The following is a 15,713-nucleotide window of genomic DNA, read 5'->3' as shown; positions in this document are numbered from 1 at the left end:
CGCTCGACTAATTTTTTTTGAGGTCGCCGATTGTTTTCGTCGAGGTGTTATTTAGAATGTAAACACATTCGGTGATTAGTCTCTTTAAATCACAAATTTTCCTCAACATATATAGGTCTTGTATACGGAACTGTGAAACCATTAAAAACAAGAGAGCAACGCTCAAATATATAGACACGTTAATCAGAGAGAAGCAGTCATTACATTTAAAGCTACCGGTACCTACGGCGCTGTACGACATTATTCGGTAAGAAAACAAGAACGTCGTTACACACCACCGGCGTTCGATGAGCACGTGGTCAAAAGAACAATAATAAGAGTGCCAGCATAAAAGCGACTTTTTAGGTTTTCCACTAGGTGTTCAAAAAAAAGTAAAACGATCCATAGGTCCACTCCGTGTCCAATATTAAAAAATAAAAGTAATAGCCTTCTGGCAAAAATATCAATCTTTAACAACTGAAAATTTCAAAGCAATTGGTCCAGTAATCAAAGAGAAAGGCGACTTTTTTATAACGTGTCAAAGAACAACAACAACATAATATTGAAACGATCCATAGGTCCACTGACGTGTCCAAAAACCAGGTATTATATAATCATCGGCGACGAGAGGCTAAAGATACTCGTAAATGAAAGAGTGAATCTGCAAGCAACCTAATTCTAGATTTTAGAGCGGCAATATAAAATACTAAAAACTGAACAGAAACAAGTTATGATTCAGAAGGCTCGCGACAGATTAAAAACGCTGTTGTAGAAAATGGAAACTAAAAAATTTCTGGTGCCTACGGCACACATTTTATTTGCATGGCTTTCGTGGGCGCGATGTACCTTTCGATCAATTCTAAAACTACCGACGGGGACTGATATATAAGATAATTAATGTAAAGTAAATTCAATCGATTTTTATGGTACTAAAATGAATTGTACTCGGTGTGCTTTCATCGCAGGCGTAGGGATTTTTCTGACGGTAAAAGAGCTATGTCAATGCTGCAAGAACAGATCAGATTTGTCGAATTCACGAAATCGCGAAGACCAAAAATAATTTGGCACTTTACCTCACATTTTTAGGTCCGCGGTATTTCAGAATTGTAATGTTTATAATTTGTCAAAGCAGTAGCGGGTTAAGATGAAGACAATAAAACGGGACATTTTGATGTGCCCGTATCAATACATTTTAAATATATCCGTTTCAAATATATTTCAAAAATAGATATATATAGTATATAAAGTATATTCCGGCAGTTTATCTCACATTTTTATAGCCGCAGGTATTTTAGAGCAGTAAATCCCAAGTTTTTAAGCTCGCAACAACTTCCAGTGCAATAAAATATTTCGCGAATCTTGTTCACGTTAAAAATACTATGGTGACAGGCTGACAGCAAAGTTATATGAATCGCGATGTTTGGCCACCAAAGGCAGGGTCCTAATTGCGCATTGTTACTCACTTTTCAGCATCAATGATAAAATTCGGCATTGCTATGCAAGCGTTCTGTCTCTCCGATCCAATGTATTGATTGTCTCGAAATCACGAGATTTATGTTTTAAACTAATTTTAATAAATGTGCTTTGAATAAAAATTCTAACAAAGTACAATAAATATAGTACTTATTTATATACTTACTTATTTATAGTACTTATTTAAATGTGTAATATAAATATATATATATAAATATATTCTCTACTTAGTCCGGCCCGCCACTGCATTTTGAATATATATTCAATGTGGCCCGATACCAAAAATAATTGCCCAGCCCTGATCTAGGCTCACCTCAAAACCACCCAAAATCGATTAAAAGGGGCTTATTTTCCTCTTTGTAAATGTAAAATGATGAGTGAATAAATTTGGATAAATATTTTTGCAATCATACCGATTTTAGAGGATTTGCGGTACACTTGCAAGTAGCCTACTAATGTATCTTTCATTGGTATCGGTCCTTTTGTCGATAATTGTGTCGTAAAAATAGAGCGTTGTGTCCGATATGTACAGCTATTAGATCTCATCTAGAATGCCAACCTCTTTTAATCTGTGGAACACAGATTGTTTGCGGAACACCAAATCATAGCTTAAGATTTACCGGAAATATAAGATTTAATTATTTAATCATTACATTCGTTACTTTTGGCATAGAGAAGAAATATCGAAAAGACCAATAGCAGACATTTGTTTGATTGTAAACTCGAGTTGGAAAAGACCTACCACATCCAAAGTAGAATACGAAGAGCTTGAGTACGAATAAGAGTTTATCCAAATTAGACAACAATACGCTGAAATAAATACCAATGAGAAGTATCCGAAACAGGCTGTAAGTAGCTTACAAAGGCAATGATTATACGTGCTGTGAATATACTGCCTCAAACTCTTCAAAGCTAGAATAGTGTGTGAAAACATAAGTGATAACCCTCAAATATGAATGAATGAACATATATGTATTTCGTCATATGTCAATCCATCGATTTTTCTAATCAAGCACCACGATTCGCCTGTGCACATCGAAACTTCTGCTGTAATTTGTTTTGAAAGGGCTGAGCATCTTGCATACGTCCAAAGTCAAAATGCATTTTACGATGCAACCAATTCAAGTACTCAAGTGCGTTAGTAGTCAGTCTAGTGACACACCATTTATGCATTTGAATCAAATGTACGGATTTGAGGTTGTGGATTATCTGTTCCTCCAGTTGAAATAATGCTCACTGTAAATATTGCTTGCAAACAAATGTTTTATCCCATCCGTACCGTACGCTCAATAACATTGTATATTTATATACAGTGATGTTAGTTACATATATGCATATGTAATAATATATAACTGAAATATCGGTATCGATATCGGCGGTTTTTCATTGATATCGGCGAAAAAAGTGATATTGATACATCTTTAGTACGCATTAGTTCTTTTCGTGGTTTTGATAGATATTTGTCATTTTTAGTCATATTTCGGAAATTCAGATGCAAACCAAATGACACAATGTACACTAATTCTTTCAAAATGTTTCAGTTTAGAATATAATTCCAATAATAAAAAATCCCCCGAGAAAACGGTGACTAGATTTACATTAGCTATCAATGTACTCTCATTAGTTAAATATATATTTTGAATAAAAATAACAAAACGATTCATATGTCCACTCTGTGTCACATTAGGTTAATGAAAGTATAACCGCGTTAGAAATTAGAGGTGCCATACAAGCGTACTCATGACGCTGAGCACGATGCGCTAGGCCGATGAGCCCTAATCACTTAACTCAGGGTGGTCCAAACCCAGGCCCGCGGGTCACATGTGGCCCGCAGCGTCATTATCTGTGGCCCGCGTCGCTTTTGCTGAGGGGTAATCAAAAAATCGCATTTGATGTTGTTTTGTCATAAAAATAACAGAAAATCGTTTCGACATTTTGTTGCATCACTAATGTCACTGAATTGACTAGTGTCACGGCTAGCTGAAGCAACTAGCGAAGTTGATTTGAAGGTGATTGGGTAGTCCAAATTGTTCACTGGCTTTCTATCTATTTGGTTGCAAATATATCCCAAAAGGTATAATAACTAAATTTGATAACTAAATATTAATGTTATGACCTGAGAATACAATTAGTTCCGGTGATGATTTGCAGCCAGCCTAAACAAACAGTATTACAAAAATTGCCTCTAATATTTCAGAAAAATTAGTAATTCCTCTCCTGTACCTTACATTTGGTAAAATATGATATTCAATCATTCAGCAGTCATGGCAAATATAATCTAAAACGGTATTTTGCTATCATGTGAGCAATGAGCATTTCCAAATTTTGAGAGATTTAGCTCTGAGAATCCCATCGATGTTCGAGAGTACTCACATTTGCGGGAGCACTTTCTCCGTTATGAAGAGTTTGGAATCTTACATTAAATGTAGATATAGCAAAACTTTTGCATGTTTCAGTGATTTTTCTGGCGTATTTTGTATGATTTAGCTTGACAAATTTTGAGCTAAATGACAAACAATGATCAATTGTTTGCACAATGAAAGTGTTTGTTGTTTACATATTTCTGACGCTATTGTGGCCCGCGAACAATGCAAAAATAATTTAGTGGCCCGGGAAGGCGACAACCTTGGATCACCCTGACTTAACTAATTGAGTATAAGCATCGATCCACTATATCACATATACCGGGCATGAAGGATATCCAGCAGCATTCAAGGGATTGTCGGTGCCAAGGCGACTGGCACCCAGGCAGTATGTCCCCTAGCTTTTCATTTTAGGGGGGGGGGGGGGCAGGGGTGGCAGATATTTTGTTATTAGTAACCAACCCAGAAAATCACTCACTTTGAAAAGACTAAGAATAAACAAATCATTTACGTGCGAATTTGACATAACATGGAAGTTTGATCTATCCCATTTTCGTCACCCATGTCATCGGAAACTAACGTGTCATGACTAGCGTTGGGATTTCGGAGCCAGTTTTTGAAATTCCGGTATCGGGATATCCCGGGATTCTTCGGAATTTAGTAAAAGATTGAATCAACTTGCATGACAATAAAATCACTCATATATTTCATGTAATATCGACGCAGAAATATTAGAGCATCTAGGGCAGTGGTCCCCAACCGTGGGGGACCCAACGTGGTCTTCAAACACACCGCCGATCATGCGCTTCGATTTTGCTCGCCCTTTCCCGTTCCGCCCTTATTATTATTTCATGTATTCACCCTTTTTCACAACCGAATTCATTTTTGTTACAATTTAATATGTTTCTCCCATTGCCAAAATCATTCAATAGTGTTATTGTCGGCACTTGCGAGAGCAATGAAAGACGCAAACAAACTGTATTTTATTACAATAATTAAATATTATCGCTAAAAACACTAAATAGGTTTAAAGTTGTGATAAACAAATTCCATCGCTGGACGTATCTTTTCACGTCATGAATTTCGTGCAAGGCCCGAGCATAATTTGATGGCAAAGATCATAGTATTCACTATGTCGAAACGCTTATTCGACTTTTCAGACCGCAGAAACTATCCGAAAAAAAAATCGTTTTGTGTTCGAGATATGAAATAATCGTCAATTCCAATTTAGGGATAAATTCATTATTTCAGGTAAAATTTATAAAAAAACTAAAAATTGCTTATTTCGAAATTCTCCAATTGAAGAGGTGAGGTATTGAAGAAGTCATGTATTGAGAGGTCTTGTATTAGGAGTCAAGTCGTCTGGATCGGTGTCGTGTCGTCATGTTTTCATCGTTTGTGCTCCATGTATATCTACAATATTAAACTACATCAACAACGTTCAACAACATGTTCCAATAAACTACATGTACTTAATGGCTAAACCACCACGCTTTCGTGAAGTAGGTGCACTTTACTAAATTTATGAAGGTTTTATTAAGTTTCGTTGCATTAATGTTTGGACCACCACGCGTTTCGCTAGATTAGAAATCGCAAGGGAGGGCAAAATAGAATGTTTTCATCGAATCGAATAATTTTAACGAATTGTCGAATATCGAGTTGAATTCGAGAATTTATTCCGATTTTTAATCTAAAAATATTATCATTTCTGACGCCAGAATGCAGATATTTATGAAGAAGATAGTTGACCTTCTTGATTTTACTTTTCTATTGGGGCTGTTTTATTTTCGTATTAAATAGTTAATAAAAACCCTGCAAAGTCATTGCCTAAATCCTGAATGCTATTTTGAGTTCAAATGATGATAAAATAGGTCAGCAATCATGGCAATTCTACTTGTCAAATAATAATTCCTTGGTAAAATTTCGCACAGTAATTCCACTTGGCCGGCTGATTCAAACTGTAAGTGTGGATGGCTTTTTTCAGAATAAGTATTAAATAAAATAGCATAACCTGCCATTTGTGAGAATATCTATATGTGGATAACAACGCCTTAAAATCCCGAGATTTTTAGAAAGTAATTGCGGGATCGGGATTGAAAAAAAAACAGTCCAATTCCCGGGATCGGGATTTCCCGGGGTCCCAACCCTAGTCATAACTGATCAGAATAATTTCACCTAACAATATTTCATCTTCAAATATGAGCCTACGTTGCATTTTGTATACCGAAGAAAAATATAAAAAATGTAGGTACTGAGCTAATACGGAACCCACGGGTGTACCAAAGGTTGAGGATGGGCTGGGGCATTGGGTATGTATGTCCCCAATAGGCAATAGCGAATGGAAAATATGTATCAGGACGTCACGACTTTCAGTACAGTTACATATCATCAAATTCAAGCTCATCCCAGATATACTTGCTTTCGACTGTAACTGTAATTTTGTAGTCTACTCTGATTTCAAAATCCGTTTATGACGTCGCAGTTTGTAAAATAGAAAATATGGTAACATATATATTATTACGTCACAAAATTTTTAATCTTTAAATGTATCGTCTTCACTATTGCCCAGCAATGCTGCCACACTAGATGTTTTATAGTAGTAGTAGTAGTAGTAGTAGTAGTAGTAGTAGTAGTAGTAGTAGTAGTAGTAGTAGTAGTAGTAGTAGTAGTAGTAGTAGTAGTAGTAGTAGTAGTAGTAGTAGTAGTAGTAGTAGTAGTAGTAGTAGTAGTAGTAGTAGTAGTAGTAGTAGTAGTAGTAGTAGTAGTAGTAGTAGTAGTAGTAGTAGTAGTAGTAGTAGTAGTAGTAGTAGTAGTAGTAGTAGTAGTAGTAGTAGTAGTAGTAGTAGTAGTAGTAGTAGTAGTAGTAGTAGTAGTAGTAGTAGTAGTAGTAGTAGTATTTTATTTCGTCAACAATGTCAAATAGTATACATACAACATTTCAAAATTATTTTCAAGGCATTGTGACGAGGATGTAAGCTAGATCTAGATGTTTTTTTCATGATCTGGATGTAAAATTTGGAGTCTAGATGTTAGCTATAAAACCCAGATATTTTTTTTTCAACGTTCCGAATATTATCTAGTGGGAAATAAACAAAGAGATGTGTATAATAGGCCTACTGTAATATGTGAGCAAATATTACTTTATTACTAAGAAGTTAGTCAAATATATTGATGTGAGATTGATAGAACTCATTTATATTGTATTTGTCTACTGGTATCATATGTACTTAATTTATTCGAATAACGAATTAAACATGTGACGTTTTAAATAAATAGAAAGGACGACGTTGGTCCGATGATTCAGTGCTTACTATTGTATTGTTGCCAAGTGGTGAGAATAATTTGTGTAGTTCAAGTTGCTTACGCAGAATTTTAAAATTATATAGTTATTTAAGCGCTATTGAATTTGTCTTTTTTTACTTTTTATTGCTATGAACTGTGCAAAAAAATAAACTGAGAAACAGCATGATGATAGATTTACTGAATGCAATATACGTATACTGTTTATTAAAGTTGGCCCGATTCAAACAAAACAATGCTTCACTTATAACTTGCTGATTCGGTTGTCAAGAAAATAGGTACAGCAAAAACTTATAAAAATTCCTCTGAAGAGACAACACCAACAGATGTTAGCTTCTTCGACATATAATATTATGTAATATAATACTCTTCGTATGCTCTTGTTTCGTTGATTTTCATTGAATTCAATGGCTTCAAATCTAGATGTTTTATTTTTCAATCTAGATGTTTTCAGTTTGACAAAAGTGGCCGCCCTGGGCAACAGGGCTGCCACTTTTGCCTAACTGAAAACATCTATATATACCACTCTAGCTGTGTTATAGCTATATCAATGAGGGGTGTGAATAACTTTTGTTGTTCGAGTTGCTATTGAATTTGTTGCTCTATAAACATCAACCTTTAGAAATGCCAAAGTTTAAACACTATCACTAAAAATTTAGAAAATATTGGCTTAAGGAATCAGCCTCTAAGGCAGGGGTTCCCAAACCAGGGGTCGCGGCCCCAAATTGGGTCGGACGTCGGAGGGATAAGTAGGTAGGGTCGCAAACAGGTCGTGGGGTCGCTGAGGTATGGTAGAGGATGGATGTACAAAACATCTGAGATTTGACAAACCATGCTTATGCTATAGAAAATTTATGTGCTTATTTTGACATCACTGTTTGGTTTTAGCTTATTTTACTAAATACCACCACATGACCAAACTTAAAAGTTCAGTGAAAGAAGCTCTAAAGTTTCATGGAAAATATATAAATTGCACTGTGGGTCGCACTGGACAATTGAAAGTTGTCTTGTCTTGAAAAAAGCTTGAATTCTATGTTATGAAGTTAGCTTCTTCGACATCTAATATTATTGTATTATGTAATATAATAAACTTTGTTTGCTCTTGTTTCGTTAGTTTTCATTAAATACAATGATTTCATATCTAGATGTATTTTCTAGATGTTTTATTTTCAATCTAGATGGTGGTGCACCGCTAAACTGATATGCCCAAATTCGTTATATCCCAATTTATTGAGCAAGCCTGTGCCTACTCTTCTTTTACAAATTTTATGCCCGCCTATAGGGGAACGTATTATATATATATATACATATAAACGTTATATGATTCTCAAAATAGTCACTCTTGTTGCAAGTTTTCTTTGTAAAGCTTATTAATTTCTATTTACCTAATCACTTACAATTTATCCAAATTGCTTTCACTGTAACCGTTTTCCCCTCGCTTGTCGTTCGTTTTCCATGTAACTTATATATACATTTATCCGAATACGCCTTTTTTGTAAATTTATCCTCGGAGTGTTTTTTCCTTTTTTATTCTATTATAAGATTTTAGTAAAGTTGAGTTTGCTGCGAAGTTTTCCAATAATTCATAAGTCAAAATATGTTCATCATAACGACTATTGCATAGTCAATGTTTGTAGCAAACTAGTTATTTTTTATACTGAACAAGTAACAGCGCTTTAGGTGTCGCTGCTTGAAGACCTAACAAGATCCCTCGCGACTTCTGTCGCACAACTAACATTATCATTATATTTATTTCCCGTCCCAGTTTTTGTGCGTTAGATGTTTTTAGTCAGGCAAAAGTGGCAGCCCTGCTATTGCCTCAGCTGCCGTTTACGGCTTCAACATAGTCATAGTCAAGTTTATTTTTTCCCATTCAGTAAAAAATAACATACGAAATTAACAAAATACAAAACTGAAAACGCATTTTTACTGGGGAAGGGAAGTCGCGGGGAACCAGGAATGGTTATCGAGCAGCGACACCCAACATGTGTGAGTATTAGTTTGTTAAAAAAGTTACTTAATTTTAAACAGCTAGTTTTCTTTAACCTTTCCAAATATGAAGTTTATATACTTCTTGTGATAACCAACGAACGTCCAAGCAAAATTTTAAATGTGCCCCTGTCATTTTACAGTCGACGGCCAAGTTACGCTACGTTTTTATTCGTATCAAAAGGTCGGTTCATTTCATATTTAGTCTGCATAAACAATGAATTAGGTAATCGTCTTATGAGTCGGTCATTCAATGACGTTATGTTTGCTAATACTGGCGCTAAATAAACCATTCATTCATGAAACGGCGAGATTTGCGAGTACCTGTTTCAGTGTCGGGGCAAAGTCTGAAGCATCGGTACGACAGTACCAGCTCGATAAAGTGGCGTGGTCACCGTTTGCTGCTATGTCTATTTGATTAGGTACGGTTTGAAACCCTTGTCACAAATAGGAATCTACGACAGGGAGCATTCAGCAAAGCATAATCAACAGAATAAAGTATTTCTGTAGGTTTTGAGACAGAATCGGACGGCAGACTGGGACAGTTTCCGTTGTCCAGATGTCTGAATGTTGGTAGCGTTATTTGGGTATACGCGCACAGTTGCACAGTTCTGTACAAATGCCAAATGAAGTATAGGCCTAGTTATGCGTGATGTTACTACATGGTTAGTTTTATTTATTTAACTGCTTACAGATTTGGGTCTACCACGTTCATTTTAACTCCATGTATCATAGCATCCGGTCCACAAACTTTTCAGGAAGTTGTAGGTGATTAGTTACCGTACCATACTGCCATATGTGAATTTTAATATCTTAGGATATAGCCTACTTTTACATTATTGCAGTAATTAGAAAATCATGATATATCTGTATATGTTACAGTGTTATAAGTAGGGTTATGGAATGAGTTCAATAAGTAGGTTTACTCTGACTTCAGGACTTCATAATTACAATAAATGATGAAAGCAAAGGCAGAACCATAGCTAAGGATGCCAAGAATGCAAACTGATACTGATACTAATCTAGTTTAACCATAGTTTGAAATAAATATTTCAGATCATAAAAATTTCTGTTTTTCATGTAAAATATGATATTTTCATATTTTTGCATTGAAACAATAAATGGTGATTTTTCAATAAAAATTAGAGTGCTCATTTTGTCACTTTGTTGCAAAATAAATTTGTTCAAAAAAATTCCAAATTGAGTTTTAGAAAATGTGTATAGTGACATACCGTAGGTTACCAAGTTTGAATTGGTAATGTTTAGTCTTAATACTGTAATAAGCATGTTTTTTTCTTTCTTTTTCCGCATCCAGACATCACAGGCATATATAAAAAACTGATAATAAAATTGGACCTAAGTTACTGTTAGTATGGATTTGTTGAATAACATAAAGACACGGTTTTGGAGTGAAGATTTCTGGTTGCCAAAGGGAATAACATGGGATCTTCTCAAAAACACTGAAACAAGGCAGTATGGACAATGCAGAGATTTGGTTGTTATTTTTCCTATTACCTTATTAATATTTTGTATTCGCATGATATTAGAAAAATCCATAGCGCAACCCATAGGTAGACGTCTCAATCTGCCGGACAAAGCCCACAAGGCACCTCAGGATAATATTATCCTCGAAAAAGTTTTTAAAACTATAACAAAGTCTCCTAACAAAAAGCAGTTGGATGGTTTATGCAAACAACTCGACTGGAATGAACGCCAAGTCTCACTGTGGTTTCGCATGAGGGGTCTCTCAGGTCGGCCAAGTACTCTTCAGAAGTTTTCAGAAGAATTTTGGCGATTTACTTTTTATTTAGTCAGTTTTCTTTACGGACTTTATGTTCTTCATGATGAAGAATGTGTATTCAATAGAGACAAGTGTTGGTCGGACTTTCCTGGAAACCATGCCATGACTACCAAAATGTATTGGTATTATATAATTCAGATAGGTTTTTACACTTCTACCACTTTGACACAGTTTTTTGATGTAAAGCGAAAGGACTTTTGGGAGATGTTTATCCACCACATTGCCACTATCTTGTTGTTGCTTGGTTCTTATATCATGAATTTCACAAAAATGGGATCTTTCATTGTGCTCGTGCATGACAGTGCAGATTTTTACCTGGAGTTTGCTAAAATGGCTAAGTATGCAAAATACAAGCAGACAACCAATGTATCGTTTGGTTGTTTCGCATTGGCTTTCTTAGTTTCACGGTTGATAATTCTGCCGTTCTGGATTATCCCTGCAATATGGGATGGTGGCATGGGTTCATTTTTGCCATATTCAGTGATACATTATCTTTTCCCATTTTTGCTAACTCTTCAAGTACTTCATTTTTATTGGGGATGGCATGTTTCATACGCTGTTTATTCATCTATCGTCGTTGGGGAGATAAAAAGGGACACTGTCGTTGGGGAGATAAAAAGGGACACTCGGAGTGATACAGAGGAAGAATCTGATAATGAAAATGAAAAGAAACATGGAACAAATGGAAACAAACGTACAAATCACATAGCTGGTGGTGAGTCCAACGGAATTCACAAAAGAGTTACTTCAACAAAATAGACTTTCTGACAGAAATAACAGCCTATATGTATAAGCAACTTTCTTATATGTTGTAATAGGCATATATTTTACTAAATGGAACCAATTTTGTTTAATGCATCGTGCACACTTTAAACTTGGTTTTCATTCATGGTTTGTGCTTGATAAATAATATAATTGGGTACTCCCGTAGTGTGTGTACCAGGTTAGAGTTAGGCTGTGATTTTATTCCGATTTTCCTCATTTTAGTTCTATTACGAGTTCGGGGACTGTCTCTGTTAGCCAAATGAATATACCCCCTGCCCATAGGCTTTCGTCCCTTTAGGTAATATAGGGGAACAAAATTAGTTACCTCCATATTGGTACACACTACACACACTTCTGGAGTGCCTATAATTGATTGTAATGAATTGATGATTGGGTTGGTATGTTTGGTTTATGGCTGGTAATCATAAAATAATAGGTACCTATTAGTTCATTTTACCTTTCCTCAAACATGATTTGTATATTTTGATGTCACTTTGTATTTATCAATTTCATCAAAAGGCTAACAACATAATGCAACATCACTTTCACTTGACTAATTTGACACATAATTGATATTTTCCAGTGAAGTAACTAAAATTTTGTTTTCATAAAATCTAGCAAGCATCCTGAAAATCTTGGAATATAGAGATTTAAAATAATTTGAATATCTCCCACATGACATGAATGCCATTTTTGCAGTGCTTTATTTAAATGTTGCATTAAATTATTGTACTAAATACAGTACCAATAACCTAATTAATTTCCCACTCAGAAATAATGTTATCAGTATTTCACAATAAGGTCTAGTAATAAGTGTATATGACCTCAATCGTATCAATATCTTATTGTGTACATTGATATGATACCTGTAGAAAATTGCATTAGAATGTCATATTGTATTTTTTATGCCAAATAGGTTTATGGAAAAAATTGAATAGTTTGGTATTCTGGAGTTTATTTCGCGAATCAAAATAAATTTCTCTGGAGGGCATTAAAATTTAAACTTTTAGTTTATGAAAATTCAAAATATGTCTATAGTTAATTGATTGTTCTGTATATTATTACATGTTTACTATGTTTCATATATCTTCTATGTAAACAGTGATTTTTATAATCTACTCATCCTGATTTCATGTGTATCATATGCTTTTTGCTTCATATTATTGATAAAGCAACTCATGCCCCATTGAGATTGAACCTATTATAATAATGAAGTTAATTTTAAATTATTCATAGAGCAATGAATTACTTAGTGTGATGCCACTTTCTGTACTTTAAAATTTCATCCTATGAACTTCCAAATTCCTTTTTTTTATGTGTTAAAACAAGAAAACAATACTATTCATCATAGTCCATTAAATGTCACCATTCAATATAGTTCCCATCACCATCGTATATACCATGAATTCGTCATCAATACTATCCAATTCATTCAGATACATATTATCCAGTTCATTAAGATTATTGAATTTTTAAAGTTATTAGAGTTATACACGTTCAACATTTACAAAAAACAAAAATTACAATTAGCAAATGAATATTTCACACTATTATTAATAAATTAGGACAAAAAATTCTTATGTTACATCTATCGGTACACCTTGGGCAAAAGCATTTATCCCCAACTTAATTATCCCTGTAAGCCAACATATAGCTTTGGGGATGTGAACATTTTTGAATTTATTCAACTTATAACAAGGCCTTGATAATGTATTATGACATTTGACACAAACATGTTACCTCTTAATGGTAATTGGATCAAGAAAAGTAGGGTTGTTTTTCAAGTCACATTACTTGTAAATTATTCGTTTATTTTATGACTAGAAAATATCTGTCCCCCTCAACCATTTAGGAAATAATGTGTGTTTTCAATTCTCCTCGCATATAATAAGTTTATTTCGACTCCATAATCAACATAACAAACTAGAAAATGTTGGATGAAAACTGATTATAGAATTAGCTTGAATCTAGATCACCATATGAAAGTACTGGTACTCTAGTAATATCTGCACTGCTATTCTTAATCCACTGGTATTCTGTATGCAATTGGGGACTGCTGTTCACAGGTGATCTGCCTTAATTCCTATGCATTGTATTATACACTTTGTTTAAGATTGTACACAGAGCAGAGAATCTAAGCGAATTTCTTCATGGTTTTGAAAATTTGAGCAACACTGTATGTTTTGTATTGCACACTTTTCCAAATTTGTTTTGTTTTTCATTGACTTGTTTTAATTACGTTGTTTGTTTGTTCAAATATAATCTTATTACATTCAAATTAGTGTCTTCTATGGATGACATAAGAACATTTTGCATGTGTGCGCCGGTAGTTAGACATTGCTTAAGCATTTTCGGCAGCTACTTACGGTAATCAAAAAGTGATATCCTACTGATAACTTAAGTACAAGGTCCAAATATTATATTGTCGAATATGTTGTTGAGCAATCGCTTGAGTCACGCGCCAGGCCGGATGAATGTTGTTTCAGTTTTACAGTTGTCATTCGTGTTGGCCATTCTCATGAGTAATATAGATGTAATAACCAACATCGGTTCAGGTTTGCCTCCTCGTATTCGCGATAGGTCGGCGTGTTTTCATCGTCGCCCCATATTATTGTCTCTCACCTAGTAATGAGGAGCTTGTCGATTCTGCTGAGAATAAGCTTTATTCAAATTGGCCAGACGGCAGGTAATCGAGTCGCAGTTATGTAATTCTCAGATCTTTATTGCCGTGGCGCATCTTATTTCGATGGCATTTTCGTCAATCGAGGTTGGATGCAAATATTCTAATAACTGCCTCATTATGTTTATATAACTAAAATATGACCGACTAGGCACTTGGTATTTTCTGATGATCATTTCAGAAAAAAAATATATGTGAATAGTTTGCATGTGGAACGTTCGCTCAAACCTACATCATGATTTTGCAAAACTTGGTGGCATTTTCTCAATACTTTAGGCGCGTTCTATAAACAATTCAATGTTGATTGACTACGGTCTCGTCGATCTCTGTACAAATGTAATATAAGGCAAGGGACAAACCTAAAAGTAAGGATTCGGCATGTCAGGAATTGTCTCGCCCGCCAAGCCATTCAGTTGTCAGCACTCAGATTTTCCCCATCAAGCGCAAGGGTGCTCACATGAATAAAAATACATAATATTTTTTGCTTTTGTCATTGCGTTAAATCTTTCGCCGATTTTCGCAGTGCATTTATTTCTGTAGTGCAATGCGATAGGCGCATTCTCTTCTCTTACCGCTAAATTTGCTGTGTTGCCCATCTCGATGTCTGAAGTTGGCTTCATGGCCTATACCGACAAAAAATGTTGCACACACCTGATCTAAGATATCAGTGGCTCGTCTACATGGCCCTTTTCGGAGCAAAAGGCGTCGCATAACAATAGCCTACAAATGCTCTGGACAAGGTTGCGGGCGACCATCAAAGCGCCAAGACCTACTGAGACTAAAAAATTGTAGCATAAAATTGCGCGTTAGTAAATGCCAATTGACGCGAGATTTGAAGCAGTTAATGTCAATGCAATCCAGAAAACAGTATATGGCGAGGTTATTGGAGACAAAATTACCTTTCTGTATGGTAGGTACAATGTGAGTAAACGGGCGATAGATCACAGCCTATCGAATTCAGGAAAACCTCACACCAAGATAAGTTTAGGCCTAAATGGTTGTGTAAACGCTACTAAACGCCTAAACGGCCAACATAAATGACCGAATAGCAAAAGAAATTAACTGGAAAATCATTGATATATATTAAGAACAACGTAGATCTAGTAATTGCGCCTGAGAAACTCTGGGAGCGCTGGCCATCACGGACAACTTAAATTTTGCTATTAAAGGAAACAGCTTTTACACTAATAGCGCAGCTACGTCGGCACAACCATGGCTGAACGTTGTTCGAACCACAGGCCTAGCGATGGCGAACATCCATGGCCTGGCGAACAACCGCTGGTCCAACGTCGGTCCTTCCGTTGTAATACAACCATGGCATATGGTGGAACCAACGCAGGCACTGCCTGTACAACTGTTGCAT

At 35.4% G+C, this 15,713-nt stretch overlaps 1 protein-coding gene and 1 pseudogene across 1 annotated transcript in view; both read left to right on the top strand.

Moving 5' to 3' along the window:
* LOC120332448 (proteasome subunit alpha type-7-like) overlaps nt 1-15,713 on the top strand; it is a 139,531-nt gene that overhangs the window by 98,008 nt on the left and 25,810 nt on the right. The window lies entirely within an intron of this gene.
* On the top strand, nt 10,424-12,307 carry LOC120332645 (ceramide synthase 6 pseudogene; annotated as a pseudogene).

The sequence above is a fragment of the Styela clava genome, chromosome 13 (assembly GCF_964204865.1).
Source record: "Styela clava chromosome 13, kaStyClav1.hap1.2, whole genome shotgun sequence".
Taxonomy (NCBI): Eukaryota; Metazoa; Chordata; class Ascidiacea; order Stolidobranchia; family Styelidae; genus Styela; species Styela clava.
Note: the sequence above shows the minus strand (reverse complement) of the source record. Positions and strands in the feature narration are given on the sequence as shown.